At 38.5% G+C, this 13,697-nt stretch overlaps 1 long non-coding RNA gene across 1 annotated transcript; it reads left to right on the forward strand.

Moving 5' to 3' along the window:
• Positions 1 to 9,992: 9,992 nt before the first annotated feature.
• LOC147880874 (uncharacterized) lies at positions 9,993 to 12,589 on the forward strand. The gene is made up of 3 exons (XR_015544001.1): positions 9,993 to 10,037; positions 10,119 to 10,238; positions 12,361 to 12,589. It is a non-coding gene; the product is annotated as an uncharacterized LOC147880874 (long non-coding RNA).
• Positions 12,590 to 13,697: the final 1,108 nt, after the last annotated feature.

The raw sequence follows: 13,697 nt of genomic DNA on the forward strand, positions 1-13,697 counted from the left end.
GAAAAAAAGGTGAGCCTGGAGTTTAAAACAATAACAATTGACCCAAATAAATTAATTGATAACATCTTGCACAAACATAACTTAAGCTGTGTCATGCATTATGGTCACACACCAAGTGATTGTTTATTTGACACAAGCGTGTACCTGTTGAAAAACGAGATGATCTTTGAATAACTACAGACTATAACAATCCAAAATTTTATTTCGAACTTGCACAACAATGACCAGCACACAATAAATTGTTTCAACACATATTTGGATTTAAACTTCATACGTGAACTACATGGAGTTAAAACACATGACAAATACATTACACAAATGAGTGTTTCGATATCACATGGTGGTCTTCGGGGAAATAGGTTTGCCATTGCATGGCTTTCAAAGTTCCTTTTAAGACCAATTCAAGTGTGGTCATCTACAACCGGAAAGATATGTATGTAGTGTGGCAATGAAAATGTATCAAGCCCATTACTAATCTTGTATGATGACAATTCTATACACCCTTACAGCTTTGAGCCAATTGTTGAAACGACAACTCAATTTGATGAAGAAGTTGTAATTCTCGCAGCAACTATAGACCCAAATCTCACACCTAGTGCTGAAAACCAACACTCAATTAACGTTGTCCTCCATTATCAACACAGCCCCGGTGATTATTTATTTGATACAATAAAGTACTTAATTGATACTATTGGACTCTAATATTATCGATGTTGCTTTAGCCTGAATTCTTACAATATTTCTCTCTTTTGATGCATGTTCTCAATGCAAATAAGATTTAAATCAATAGTAGAGATGCCACATGGGATGCAAGATTGAAGTATGATATTTCATATGGTTGTAGTCCATGACGCAATATTATTTAGGCTGCTACCAAGGCTGAGTTATGAGCTCTTGTGAGCGGTCTTATTCATGTACTTGTTGGGCTTCAATTCTCAAAAGGTGCAAAAAATCTTTGCACATCGCCAAGGCAATAATAAAACACTACCCCTAACATTTGCAGGGGGGAGCAGGTCTTGATGGACCCTATGTCGTGTCTCATGTTTATAAATTTTTTCGTTTTTTTTTCTCTTTATGATATTTTTCGTTAAATGATAGGATCCAAGTTTCAGCTTAAGATTGTACAGTTATGTGCTCTATGATAAAAGAATGAACTTTGAAATATCGAGAGCTATCAGTGACAATAAACGGGTCTCTCAAGGTTACGTAGAGGCTATCCGCTTTGAAGTAACCTTGCATTTTTTCAACTACATGGATGCAAAAATTATCCTTAAATTTTATTTTCGATAGAGCTTGATAAGCCAAAGCCAGTGCTTTTGTGCATACATGCACTCTTGTTTGTTTACTTATTTATGTCCCTTTTATTTTCTAATATATATCTATATTTATCATATATATACATTTATATGTATTTAGTTATTCAATTATGTAATTGTTCTTAAAATAATTATATGACCTTCAATTATTAATTGTTGATCACGTATTCAAGTTTAAAAGAGCTTCTTGGGTGAACTATTAAATTTGTTGATTACTTAAATTGATTTTAGCTTACTTATCCTCAGTTTTTCTTCTCCTTTTATTTAAGCACACATTTCCCCCCATTAACTTTTTTGGTTTAACTATCAATTTCCCCCTACTCCCTCTCACAAATTGAACCTTTATACATTATGTTCCTCCCCCCCCCTTCCTGCCTTGCACTCTTCCCACATAGCTTATGCACACTCACTCATGCTTTACTTACACTTTTCCGCTCCCTCTTTATTTATTTTCTCACTCTTAATAATAAGCTCCCCTATACACACTTCCCCTCTACCTTATCACCTCTAACATACCCCCTTAAAATACCCCCTAACCTAACTAATCACCATTAACCTGCCTCCCTACCTTACGCTACTCAACCGCTCCCCTTGGCCGTTATATTACGCACCAGTCCCTTTTCTTTACTTAAGCCTCTCAAGTCTCTTCCTTTATTTCGCTCTTCCGCTCGTCGCTCGCTCCCCTCTTAGCTTCGTAACTTACTCAGGTATTACTCGCTTGGCTGCTTCGTCTCTCCACTTTCCCTTGTAACCTCAGAATTTGCAACAGCTCTCAATGCGTGACGTAATTTGCTCTTATTAGCTTATGGCCACCTTCACCGGCTGTCTTTGGTCCTCACGGTTTCGTTGCCATCCTTCACTGGCTGTCTTTGGTCTTCAAGGTTTCATTGCCTCTTTCCTTCTGTTGGTGTGGACCTCTTCTTACGACACTGCCTCTTTCTTCCAGTGACACATTTCACGCACACTTACTTGTGGTTTTCCCGTTGTCTTCTTAGCTTGCTTGCATAGTTCCAGAACTCTGCTTGGTTGCCTTTAAGCGTTAGCTCGAGCCACCATTTTTTCTCCACACAGTTCTGCGTCGTGGTTTCTTGGCAGCACCAACTCTACCTTGTTGCGTTTTCTAAGCTGCTCTACTTAGCTGGACACACAGGCATGCTTCATTGGCCTTGGACCTTCTCCCAAGCCACCGCCTTGCTTACTCTTCATATGACGACCTTCAAGTCGCTGTTTCTGGGTACCCAACCGTTGCTGCTCTTGTCTCTTTTTGTCGTGAGTCCGCGGCTCACTCTGTTCCCTGGCGTTATTGATACACTGGCTGGCTCCTTCGTATCCTTGCTCACCTTTCACTCGGCTTTGCTTTTTTGTTGTAAGATTCACGACGCTGCATGGCTTGCGCCCTTTGCGTGTACTCGTTAAAGTTTTTTTTACTTTGCCCTTTTATAGTTTAGTTGTACTTTAATTACTCGTTATTTCTTTAAGTTAATTGTGAGACTATTTAGACCTTATCTTCTTTGTGGTGACTCTTTAGTTATAAGTGATGGCCCCGTATATTTAATTTTTGCCAGGCTCCTTCGTATATCGTAGACACAATTTTTTCCTTTATATATTTCCCCTATCTATCTATTTATATATATATATATATAATTTATTTCCCCTATCTATATATATATTTAACCCTAACCCGCGATTTACAAAACTCTAGTCACCTCTAGTCTTTAGAAAAAAGGTACATAAATATATAATTAAATAGTTTCTTTGTTTTACTCCTTTAACCTAGTTATATGTATATCTATGCATGCATAAATATATATATATATATATATATATATATATATATATCTTTGTATATAACCTTTTGCAGTATATTCATGCTTGTTTCTATGTACACCTACTTGCTCTAGATTAAAGTTTCTTGTGTCTACTTGTATTCTTGTAATTATTTCTTAAGATTTTATTGCATGGTCTAATTTATCATTCCATTTGCTTATATTTACTATAATCTTTGGCTTTATACCTCTCTTAAAATTTTCCTTAAGTTAGTACTTTAATGTCCTTTAAATTTCATTTGGAAATTGCTCTCTATATATTTTTATGTACACTCTTATATAATTGTATAGTGTTTTTTCTATAAATATATATGCAATTAAATAAATATATCCAATTTAGTTTTGTGTTTTTTAAAATTCAAATAAAAATTTCCAATTTAGTCTAACGTTTACTAATCATGTCCTTTACTAATCTAGCTACCGTGGCATTTACAAAGAGGATAGTGTTTGTCAGTACTATGGGTGTGGAATACCCCCCATTCTTTCATTTTTCTTGTCATTGTGCCTTGTGAATCTTGATGGTCAATTTTTTTTGGTAATGATTCTTTTAAAGGGTGTGGATTACCCCCCTTAGGATTGGTTCACTTTATTGTATGTCTTTAAAATTAAAACCCCCGCTATGCTCGTAAATTCCTTTAGGGCTCCTTTTTACCTTAGAATTCCTAAAGGTTTGTTCTTGTTATTTGGTAAAGTGATAACAAGCCAGGGGATATAGGCATTACCTGTTTACCCAAATTCAACTTCATTGTTCTAACAATTGGTTGGTTTGGATGGTGGAAGGTAAGTGGACCCTGACCTTGGAACTTGGACTACTTGATGGATTTGACGCCCTTTTCCAATCTTGTGTTCCTATTTCAAACTCAATATGATTGTAAATTTGCAAATTTGTTAGAATTTTTTGTAAACTCTCATGCTCCAACTTAGATGTTGTAATTATTTTTGTAGTTGTCTCATATATAACCTTTTATCCAAATGGTGGAACTAATTGTATGGCTCATTTATTGATGGGACTTTTAAATCTAAACACACACACACACACACACACACACACACTCTTTAATTGGGCCCCATAACATACACACACACACATACGCATATGCACACACACATACTTTTTTATAAGACTTGGGATCTCTCTGCAAAATTCATTACGTAATTTTTGGCCACTGATAATAATTATTTTTGGTAGTACATACATAGGATAGTCCACACTTACTATGACGTCCTTTTTGTAATTGAAGTCATAAGTAGTGGTTAAAATCTAAAGCTCATGAAAAATTTCCCCGCGCCCTACCCTAGTCATACTCAGTCACACACATACACACACACACACACATACACACTCACAATGTTTATCCCACTCATGACCCCTCACACACATACACATAGGTTGCCAAAAACACTAGCCAACCCAGTTCTTTTATGACATCAGGTACCGTATCCTAATCTATCCCTCACGTGGATTTAACGAGCAATGGTTAGTCAAAATTTATGTAGTAAATGGAGTCAATGATACAATTGATTTCGTTTACAGATCTCGCTCCCCTTGGTTACCTTGATACAATAATGTTGGCCACTCTATGGATTTAGGGAAGGACTTTTGGTTATCTAAATATTTATGTATGTCTTACCTAAGTATTGCACGGTTAAAAATAAATAAATATATGGGATTAGTTAGCGTCTTTGGCCTACTTTACGGTGTATATGGTGGACAATTAGTAAGAGGGTTTACTGGTCATTTATTACAAGGAAGGGGCTCCCTATTTCTATAGTGATCCCCCCCTATAGCTGTCAAGATCATCACCACGCTTCTACTCATTCCCTACAACTTCGCCTCCTTTTCCTACTCATTCCCTAGTGCTCATGGCCTCCTCTCAGGTGTGTTTGTCTAACCTCTTAGACTCTCTTTGCCTACAACTACTTACCTGCTTGACACTTGAACAACAGGGTACGAGGAACAATGCATGCTCTCTCCTCCGTTTCTCATGGGCTGTGACACCATACTCATCACCTTAATGTCTATAGAAGTGTCATTGCCTTGGCCGCATTCCTGTTGAGTATCTTGCAGAGCCGCACTTGCTGTGTCGTGTCCCAGAGATGGGATAGCAATACTTATTCCAGCTTTGGAGATATCTCTGTGTTGGGTGTCTCCTCGGTGTCTCTCCTGCCATCCGGTCGCATATCGCTTACGTACGTTTGTGGCAGTCTTGGAGTCCTGCTCGATGCTAGTTGCACACTCAATAGTCTCTTTGGCCCTCCCTAGTCCACATACTTTGGCTGCTTTCTTTGTCGTATCATTGTGTGCTTGTCTACCCTCCTTTCCCTTGAAGCTATGTACGTGGAGCCTCCCTTCTGCATGTAGCCTTTTTTGCCTTATAAATCAACAAGGTTGTACACCTTGCTTGCTTCAATAGATAGACTGATGAAGGATCTCACTCGTTCATGTCGCCTTGCTTGGTGGTGCTTTGTAGTTATAATGGTAGCATTATTTAGTTTTGTATCATAGTCATTTTAGTTACATTACGGTTAATGTTAGTTTATGTGTTACTTATAGCATCTTTTCTCATTCTTAGTCTTATAGGCTAGGTGTTCTAAAGTTCTTTCTAGCGTATGGCTTGAGGTAATCGGTATTATAGGCTAGGGGTTCTAAAATTCTAACTAGCATGTAGTTTGGTTGCTTTAAGAGTGAGTCTAGAGTTTTGGCTAACTTACAATATTCTAGCATGTGTATTTTCGCAAATGCATAGGCTTTAATTATGTTATTTATTGTCTTAATTATGTTAGGTTTCAACTTCGTATAGGTCCAGTTGCTTAGGTTGCTTGTGGAGGCATTTATTAGTGATTTGATTTCTGAATGAGATCCTAACACAATGACACAGTTAATGGTTGCATGCCTCCTATATGGAAGGCCAGATGATTGTACTCTAATACAAATTTCCCTTCTGTTGTCTTCTTATTTGCTGAGCTAATTTGCCTCCTCTATGGAAGGCTAGGTCTTTGCATGCTTTTATGTGTTAGACGCCTCCTACATGGAAGGCTTAATAGTGGAAGGCTAGGATTTTTTTAATTATATTATGCATCCTACATGGAACGTAAATACATCCTCGGTCTAAACAATTCATAAGTAACCACTAAGCTATGACGCAACGTAATGTGCTGTTGTATGTTTGGTTGGGTTGTTTACTTGTGACTTGGAAAAGCTAACCTATGTTACATTTTTTTCGAGAAATGCTAAAGCATTGTATGTTCGTACAATAGTCCTTTCTTAATGCCGGTCTATGACTCCTGTTTGGAAGACTAGGCAATTTTGCTTCCAAAATATTGCCATTCATAATGCCTCCTATATGGTTGGCTAACACTTCTATCTCCAACATTTCATGTTGCCCTCCTAGCATTTTGTATGTTGTTGCTGCCTACTTACCCTTTATACTGACAAGTGTACATATCTTTTTAGGACATTTCTGGCACTTATACACATCGAAAGATGGCCCGTATGTCCATTAACCAGGATCCTACCGCTATTGCCCTCATCAAGAAAAAATTGGAAGAGGCTAGCAAAGACGAATTGACAATGCATCATGCTTATACAAATGCTAGAACGCGACCCTATCTTCCCCAAAAATCCAAGAATTTGAGAACCTAAGACTCCACTAGTCTTGACCTTAACTTGGGATTGTCTCTTCCATGAGCTAATAAGACACTTTTTTGGTCCACCTAGTGTGTAGCATCCCTCAGTGCAACTTGCACTTTTCTAAGAGATTCTTTTTTGGATTTATACTCTAATTAGTCCCGTTTTCATAAGGGCTGGGTTGCATGTTTTGCCTGTGTAGCCACCTACTTGTGATTTGATATTTAACACAGTGACACAGCCAATTGTTTCAATTCTCTTCTATGGAAGGCTAGATGATTGTGTTTTAGTACAATTTTCCTTTTTAATTGTTGCTAAAATTAATGTTGCCTCCTCCATAGAAGGCTAGGTCTTGGCTTAATTTGACATAGCTAACTATTTCATGCCTCCTCTATAGAAGGTGAGATGATTATGTTTTAGGTTTTTTTCCCCTTCTATTGTATCCTTTTTTTTTGTTAAATCTAATGCTACCTTTGCTATGGAAGGCTAGGTCTTTGCTTAATTTTATGATACCTCCTACATGGAAGGCTTAATAATCTATCATGCCTCCTTGATGGCAGGCTAAAGATTTTTTAAAACAAAAAATAATAATCTTATATAATGTGAGAACATCCTTTGCCAAAACAATTCATATATACCCACTAAGCTATGACACAATGTAAGATGATGGGCTGTATGCTTTTGACTTGAAAAAGCTAACCTATGCTACACCGTTTGCATGAAATGCAAGAGCACTGCCTGTTGTTAAAAAAGTCCGGCCTTTCTTATGCCGGTCTATGCCTCCTATATGGAAGGCTAGGTAATTTTGTTTCTAGATGATTGCTATTCATCATGCCTCCTATATGGTAGGCCAACACTTCTGTCTCCAACATTTCATGATGTCTCCCTAGCACTTTCACTTTGCAAATACGAGTCCGGATGGGTCTATTTTTCCTAGGTAAAGCAATAACAAGCCGGGGTGTGCAGGCATTACCTGTCTATCCATTTAAAACTCCATTGTTCTAACAACCGATTTTTTTGGGATGGTGGCAGGTAAGTGGACCCCGACCTTGGAACCTAGACTATTGGATGGATTCGACATTTTGTTACTAGTTGTACTCATATATCCATATGAAAAAAGTTTTTTCCACCTTTATCTGAGCATTGTGTGACGTGTTGTTTATAGGTGTCCTCATAGTTAGATTTATTAACTCCTTGCATTATTATAATATGACAAAAGTTTTTTCCACCTTTATCTGAGCATTGTGTGACGTGTTGTTTATAGGTGCCCTCATAGTTAGATTTATTAACTCCTTGCATTATTTCTTTTCTGTTCTTTAAATCTATGGTCCTTTAATTTTTCATTAATTTAATCTCTTCCCCTTTAATCTATGGTCCTTTAATTTTCATTTATTTCTTCACACTTCTCAAAAACCCCCACCTCCCCTTAATCTTGTCTTGTGGTTTGGTATCCACATCCAAATCTCCTTAATTTTTGACTTACCTTTAGTCTCCCTTTAGTTAAATTATTTCTTTTTCTTTCTATTCATTTGTTTTAAATTTCTCTCCCTAAAAACTCATTCTTCTACTCAAATAATCTTGTTTTTACGTTTTTCTTAATAGGTGTATGGCCAAGTGTTAATTTTTATTGTGACTCCAATAACAAGGGAGGGGTGTTTATGACACCTGTCTTCCCAATTAAAGTTAAAACTAGTTCTAACTGTTTTACTTGTTGGATGGTGGTAGGTAGGCAAATTCCCCTCTTCAATAAAAATGATGCTACCAACGACTTATCACGACTTTTCACATTTCTTTTTTTCATAAACAAATGTTGACCTTCTATTGATGCTGCTTCATTCATAGTGGATTTTCTATTTATTTTAAAGTTTGTCACATTAAACATTTCTCATCCCTACTTTAAATTTGTCTTCTCTTCACTATGGAAAGGGGTGTTGTAATGTCTTCTACACACACACACACACACACACACACACTCCTCCCCTTGGGGACCCCTGTGATCCCAAGGTGTACATGTTGAGAGCATAGGACTGACATACTATGGTCCCCCACATTGGGATGGGCAAGGAGTCTCTTATACTTTTGATTACCTCATACACTTATATCGATGTCTCTTATGATAATTCTATGAGGAATGCATGGATATAATGGAGAACATGAGGAATGCATTATTAAGTAGAACATGACATTTGTCAGGACTTTAATAGCCATTAAGTAAAGCATGACACTCTTCCCTTCGGAGCCCCTTGTAATTTGGGAATGTACCCATGGTGATCATTGGGTTTGTTGACACTTTAGTGATCTGCCATGACCTATATGTCTCATGGTGAGCCCAAGGTATGCATATTGGTAAGATCAAGCTATTGAGATTTGCCTTGGGAATTATGGGATGGGAGAATTTTATTAGATGATTAATGTTGTATGGACCTTTGGTAGTGTTAAAACTAAGGAGATTTTTAATGTTCTAAGCCATATGGAATGAATGGGAATGATGGATGTTCATCAAGAATTTTGATCACCCCTGCAAATGTTTCCAAAGAATATTGGAGACTTAATCTTAATCTCGTGCCCACTCATTTTGGGAGTAATCTAGTGATCACAAGTTAAGCTAGCTCTGTGGACAACTAGTAGGTTGGTTTAGACTTGACTTGTACTTTGCCCTTAGTATGAATGGTATAAAGCATTTATGAATTTCATGGGTTAGTACCTTCCCCCTCACCCTACGTGACAATTCCACTACAACCACTTGGTTGATTGCTTTTGATAGGCACAAGGGGAAGTACATCTCCCCCCCTTCCCCAAGTTCCGGTGGATACAGCCAAAACCCAAGGTGCACAGCTCACACGAACGTGCATTCGCAAAGCTCGCGGGATAGCAAGCATCGTGACCTGAACCGGGTAAGGGGTCTGTTGCCACCTTGACAACCAGTAGTAGACTCCTTGGTTTCCCTTCTTGCTATGTGATGGTTTTGGGAGCTAGGGAAATAAAATGATACATGGGAGCTAGGGTGCTCAGTGAGCGAGCACTAGCGTGCAATTCAGTGAGCACTTCCTTTATGAACCTTCTTGTAGTAGTGGTGCCTCGTTTGAAATCCACGCTACTGGCTGCCCCGTTTGAATTCCACGCTATTGGCTAGAATGATAAATACGTTGTTTGCTCGATAGTGTTGGTCGCGATGCTGGCTATACCTTCAGAAATATATGGACCTTAGGGACCCTTTGCTTTGATGGAGCCATCTCACTGTGAAACTTCGACGCCATCTATTATTGTGTTAGCAGTATGGCCTGTGTAAGTATTATATTCTAGGCATATAGCTACTGAATGATTGTCAACTTCTCTGGCTCGCCCCAGGAGAGCTCGTTAGTTTGGGCTGAGAGCAGGAATATAGAGCATGAGGAGCCTACTCCTTCAGAGGGGCCTGTTCGTTTGTGCGCAAGTCGTGGGCTCGTTTTCATGTGCTACGCACTCGAGGTATTCCTCCTGCTCTACAAGTTCAGTTTCGCCCTTGTGCACCGACTGAGTGCTTATGAAAGCATTTAGAAAGCCACCTGAATGTCATTGCTTATGTCTGGACGCAGAGTACATTTTGTTTGGACGCAGAGCGCATTTTGTGCAAGCCATGTATGATGGTCTAACTACGAATACTGACTTGTTGATTCGAGTTGGAGGTCGACGTGTGACTTAGACTGCACTGGATATATGATAAATGTGTGTTGGAAAGTCGTCAAGTAATGCATGAGGACACTGGCAAGGATCTCTGCTCAGCTTGAAGTGAGTGGGAGCTCATTGATCTTGCTTTTCCTTAGCTTTATACTACAAACAGAAGTTTCAGTCTCTAAACTCAGATTTAGTCCTTATAGCATGTGCTGAGATAGGGTCGTTGGTGAGAAGAGAATAGCAAGATTCAACTAGACACAACTCTAAACTCTGGTATTCCTCCACAAAGGACTAGCTATGGGATCTGTGGGGTGAGCCAACTTGGCCATGAGCGCATCAAGCGCCAGGGGACTGTGTACTTCTCTAGGTACACATTCTAAACCTACTAGATGATTGCTTACCTCTTTGGCTTGCATCGGGACAGATCATTAGTTTGGGTTGAGAGCAGGCGTATGGCCAGTGAGCTATGAGATATAGCTGGCACAGAGATAGTTCATTCTAACGTGAATGGCTAGGCACTGGAAGATGATCATGACAACTAGAACGGGCCGTGAGTTCCACTCCATGTATAGGATATTGAGCCTGAATTCACTACGTGCTGGATGATATTGAGCCGAAGATAGCTTGGAAGATCACTGACTAGCGCACTGCTGTATATTTGAGGTGGTTACTGAATGGTAGACAACGCTTGGCTCTACCCCAATTTCTGTTGATTGGGCACTCGATCTACGTATGCTTCTGCTCATTGTTCAGAACTCCCAACGGAAAAAAGAGGGAGACGCTCATGATGACAGGTTCTGAGAGCTTGCTTATACTACTTATTGGCATCGCATACCATGCAGCCCATGCTCCCATCTTGACCGTCAATTTAACCTTGATGGACGTTTAGCTAGATCCATTGTCCATGACTCAAACCCGGACCTGCTCAGATATAGAGCTCCAAGCTGCTATTGAAGGGAGCGTGACTTGCGTTATACTGTTGCACTCTTATTTCCACACATCCATTGGCGAGTCTTATATGGCAATAGAGGTCCTACTGGCATTTATCCCTTATATATGGCAGCCATGTGCTACTCATTGGTAATTTAGTGGAGACTACTTAGAATGTTTGATCCTTAGAAAATTAGCTTTCTTCCCGATTTCTTTAACTATTTGGGAAGTATTTAGCAAGGGAAGATAATGGACTTTTCATTTCAAATTGATGGGGAAGTCTAATATATATTGGAAAGCTATATGCTTAGGTTTATTATTATCTTTAAAAGCATATTCCATGCATACACAAAGGCATACTATATGGTTATTTTCTAACTCTAGAATTGAAGAGTTTATTTTGTTGAGAACATTAATGAAAATACATTTTATAACACCTTATTTTCATTATACTCACTTGTTATAACCTTGAGCCACTACTAATGTTTTCTTAGCTTGGGCCAATGCGCTATATGATTTCCCTAGGAAGATGGGAAAGACTAGTGGATTTACTTGTTATGCTTATCACTGATTGGTGGTCAGACTTGTTTATTGGTGAAGGGAACTATACCTTTTCAAGGATTACTAAAGTAGGCAAATGGAGGAAGATCCCCCTTGAGGACTTTTACACTTAAGAATTTTTTATAGTAAGCTACACTAGGGATGTTCTTGGGAAATTTACTTTATGGTTTGAGGTTTCTTTCTTTGGGAGCAAAGGAAATGCCCTTGCAAACTTGATTTTCAGATCCCATGCTTGTGGGGTTTCATTTAGCCTGTTGGGATTCATTTACCATTTTATATATACACTTCATTAACGTTATACATGCCAACTGCATTAAGAATGCCAAGATTTTATTAAGGCTAATCTCGATTGAGTGATAGGGATAACAACTGTGTGCCAGTGAAGCCTGGCTTCCACATAAAAAATGTATTGTCCTAACTTTCATTTTTGTTGTGATGGTGCCAGGTGAGTTGGCACACCTCTCCATTGAATTTGCAAGTAGAGTCTTGGGCATGATATTGCTGAAGAAGACAACTTGGTAAGCTTGAAGAATACACTTGAGAGACTTATGATGGGAGATATAGTACTCTTGACCCTGTTATGCACACTTACATAATTATATGTGTTTGCACTGTAAGAACTTGAAAGTGAACTACCTTGCAACTTGCTTAATTTAGAAATTGTCTTATGGTTTTCACAATTGGACAAATTGACATGTCGTTATTCTCTTAGATTCATGATTTGAAATGTAGCTAGAGTAATCAAATGGATTTCTCCCTTCTTTAGGAATCCTCTCTAGACTCTGCTGCACCCTTAAGCACTAACGTAAATGTGAACATAGTCTTGATGAAGCAATGGTTGCTAGGGGCCTTTCAAAGCATTGACTAAGAGTATGGATTAGTGGAGATTTAGATTCATTGAAATAGTAGGTCACACACACACACACACACACACACACACACACACACACACACACACACACACACACACACACACGTATGGATTAGTGGAGATTTAGATTCATTGAAATAGTAGGTAACACACACACACACATTATATTTGGGTGAGAGCTATTGTTGATCATATGGTACTGGAATATGGGCTATGGACATGGAAAATGATAGTTATTGAGGTAGTTTATAGTTTGTTGTACTAAAGGACATCAAGGATGAGCATGAGGTATGGACTCCCCATCTTTACAAGAAATATTCCTTGATCACAATTCCACCCACTAATTGTGTGTGTTATAGAGTTAATTGGAAGAATTTGGGGGACCTCTTCAAACATTGAAAGGGGATTTATTGATTTTCAAAAATTTCCCAGCAGCCCAGCAAGACAATCACTGATGTATATATTCAACATGTTTTCACCCATGCAGATATATATGTACATCAGGATGAAGCCCTTCCATATTGTAAGCCCAATCACAAGTACTTCATAGTGTACTTAGATCGTACTTAAATAGTCTTGCATTGTTGTGGCCACCACTGATACAACTTTCTTATCCCTTGCATTTGTTTAATCGATTTGTACCCTTATAACTATGTACAGTGGGAGCCAACTGTAACATGCATAATTGGGTTACATGTGTTGCATGTTGAGGTCGGTGGCCTTAAGTTAGGTTACACACCATCGGAGTTAAAGAAGAATGGGACCTCTTTTATGACTCAATGTTCATTGTGCCTTATCAAGAAGGCCAATATGAAAGATTAGAATCTTCTCTCTTGCCTTCTTTTAATAGTCTCGAGTGGACTCTTCCAAGCACAGAGATCAACAAATCATATAGAAATGGAGTGTTCGAT

Source organism: Dipteris shenzhenensis, chromosome 31 (assembly GCF_047967505.1).
Source record: "Dipteris shenzhenensis isolate YYH24624 ecotype China chromosome 31, Dip_SZ_1.0, whole genome shotgun sequence".
Taxonomy (NCBI): domain Eukaryota; kingdom Viridiplantae; phylum Streptophyta; class Polypodiopsida; order Gleicheniales; family Dipteridaceae; genus Dipteris; species Dipteris shenzhenensis.